Source organism: Notamacropus eugenii, chromosome 5 (genome assembly GCF_028372415.1).
Source record: "Notamacropus eugenii isolate mMacEug1 chromosome 5, mMacEug1.pri_v2, whole genome shotgun sequence".
NCBI classification, from domain to species: domain Eukaryota; kingdom Metazoa; phylum Chordata; class Mammalia; order Diprotodontia; family Macropodidae; genus Notamacropus; species Notamacropus eugenii.
The window spans coordinates 24,895,886-24,898,946 of record NC_092876.1 but is presented as its reverse complement, the minus strand read 5'-3'; the positions used below and the strand labels follow the sequence as shown (position 1 = coordinate 24,898,946).

Sequence of the window (3,061 nt, the reverse complement as noted above, 5' to 3'; positions counted from 1 at the left end):
AGAAAAATCTAGAAAGACTTACATGAACTGATGCTCAGTGAAGTGAGCAGAACCAGAACATTGTTCAAGGAACAGCAACATTGTGCAATGACTAACTTTGATAGACTTAACTCTTCTCAGCAATGCAAAAATCTAAGATAACCTCAAAAGATTCATGATGGAAAATGCATCCACATCCAGACAAAGAACAGTGGAGTCTGAATGCAGAGAGGAGCAGACTATTTACTCTGTTTTGTTGTTTGTTTGCTTTTTCAGTGGTGCCTCCCCTTGGTTACTTTTCTTCTTTACAACATGATTAATGTGAAAATATGTTTAATCTGAAAGTATACGTAAAGCCTATGTCAGACTGCACACCATCTTGCAGGAGAGAGAGAGAAGGGAGGGATTTAGAATTCAAATCTTATGGAAGTGAATGTTGAAAACTAAAATTATGTATTTTGTCTTAAAAAAAAAACTAGAGAATTGAGTGGTGAGCAAGCTCAGTATAAGGCAGAAGTGTGGTGCTGCAATGGAAAAACTTGCATAGCATGGTTTGTCACTCCCTGCTCCCCAAATGACTCTGGGTGCCCTTACTGCTTCCTGAGCTTGGGGTGGTATTTTCAGTCAGCAGGGTCAAGCAGGTTTGGTCAGCATGGTTCAAAACCCATCCAGGGAATTCTTTCAAAAATAAAAACAGTTTGACTTCAAATGATCAACACAAGACATTTAATGAAATCAGATGTATTATTATTAATTATTATTATTATTATCAAATTGTTATATTAAATTATTATAATTATTATTAAATTAATGTAAGTCTTTCTAGAGTAGGAGTGGTGATCAAAAATGGTGCATGAGATTGTGGCTTCTGTTGGGTCAGTGGTGTGCAGAGGCTCTGCTTTGAGCCCTTCACCTGCAGCATTTGGATAGGGGCCTTTGGCCGTGAGTCTCACCCTCTAAACTCACCCCTGGTCACCTACCTGCCTCGTGCCCTAAGTAATCCCCCATCCCACTCCTAACCAGGGTGGAGAACTGCTGTCCTGAGTTCGATGGCTGTTCCCCCGACTCTTCACCTGTGTCAAACCCTGGAGCCCAGAGCCAGTGACAGGATGAAGCACATGCCTTATTTCTGCCAGGGTAAAGTGGTGAGGGCCTTCGGACATGACTCCAAGTAGCTTGGCATTCCCACAGCTAACTTTCCTGACCAAACAGTACATAATTTTCAAAGTGATTTTTCTACTGGAATCTGCTATGGTTGAACCTCTGATGAACTAGAGATGTCCATAAGATGGTTTTAAGGATAAGATGGAACCCATACTACAAGAATACTAAAAAATCTGTAGAAACTCACTATTATACATATCTTCAAAGAGGATTTCTACGGGCAAATCCTTAGTTTAGTCATTTCTGGCTTCTCAGACCAGGAAAAAACTTGAGTTCAATTGATGACCTTATTTCAGCAATTCAAGATGATATTGAAGAAGCTAAGAGACACCTGGATTTACCAGAATATTTGAAACTCAAAGAAGATAATTTCTTCCATATTCCAGAAAGTAGAGTAAAGAATGATCACTGATCAAGTCATTTTATTTACATGTTCATTTTTTCCTTGTATTCCACAACTCTTCATCATTGCTGCAGCCTTGTGTTTGCTTAGCTGAAGAAAATTTTTCCAATAGCTGTGATTTAGTTTACACAATTAGCCATTTTATGCTTAAATTAGCCTTACAATAAACCCATCATGCACCAGTATCAAAAAGGTTCTTTTAAAAATCAAGATTTTTTTTAGTATATTGAACTTTACAAAACTTCTTGAAACAGACTACAGTAAAAGGATCTTAAGCTTTTATGATGGAAATATAAGTATATAAGTAAAAACTGACTGTGTTAACTCTAAGTCATTTATTGTAGAGGGGAACAGAGATCATTCTAGTGGCTACAAATTCTCTATTTCTGACTTCAAATTAATGTCACTAGACTAGATGCCATAGAGAAGTAAAAGGTGCATTGTGTGAAAATTTGTCAGTCTAATACTCTGAAGGGGAGAAATGGTAGGATTTGTTTTTGATCTCTCTCTCTCTCTCTCTCTCTCTCTCTCTCTCTCTCTCTCTCTCCACACATACATATGTATATATATATATATATACATACATACATATATACATAGGTATATATATATATATATATAGTGCAATATATTTTGTTTAAGATGAGATTTTGTGAAACTCCATTTTATCGGGGATTATTTATTAAAAAGAAGTTTCTTATTAGGGTCATATTATTGCACTGTTTTCCATTTTACATTTATTTTCATGCTCTAAATTCTAAGGGTTTTCGAATTTTTAAAAATAGTTCAGAACCAAATCTCTCAATTTTCCCTGTGTTTTCTGGTCTTTTATTATGGATGGTATTATTTGAAGCTTCTTTTACTCCTTAAACTTTGATTTCTTTCTGTTCATAATATTCTTTCCCATTTATGATCTTTATGCATAGTGTCATATCTAGTCTTTTCCCTCCAATACCATTAACTCTGAACAATAATAGATATGCCAGGATTATTGGATTGCCCTTCAGAAAAACAAAACTTTAAATACTGTAGCAACCCCAGTTTTTGAAGTAATTCATTTAAGGAAGGCAAAGGAATAGTCAGAATTAACCAGTTGGATAGAAAAAGCCAAAATTCAGCCAACGTTTCCCACAGGGAAAACACTGAAAGGCCAATTATATTAGAGCCTATATTTTTAAAGTTGTTCAACTCATTTAAAAATGTAAGTTTTATATGTTAAGCATGTGTAAGCTCTACTGTAATGGTGTAATTACAATCTTAATGCCAGTCTTACTAATGCTTATAAACTGAAAAAAGGATTTAGAAAGCTTATAGGTTAAAATTTTCTTTAAATCTTCCCCTTTTAGTCTCTTGTACTTTCCCTCTTAAAAATACCTCCATTTTTTGCTGAAATTTAGTTTGATTTTCTTTTCTAAGGAAATGCTATTACAAACATTGGATTTTTAGGAAAAATTGGATGTAATTTGCTTTAGGCACTTAAATAGCAGGTCACCTCTACTTTATAAACCAAAATAG

General features: G+C 35.0%; 1 pseudogene; it reads left to right on the top strand.

Moving 5' to 3' along the window:
- The first annotated feature begins 1,088 nt into the window (after positions 1–1,088).
- On the top strand, positions 1,089–1,555 carry LOC140508541 (riboflavin kinase pseudogene; annotated as a pseudogene).
- The last annotated feature ends 1,506 nt before the right edge of the window (positions 1,556–3,061 follow it).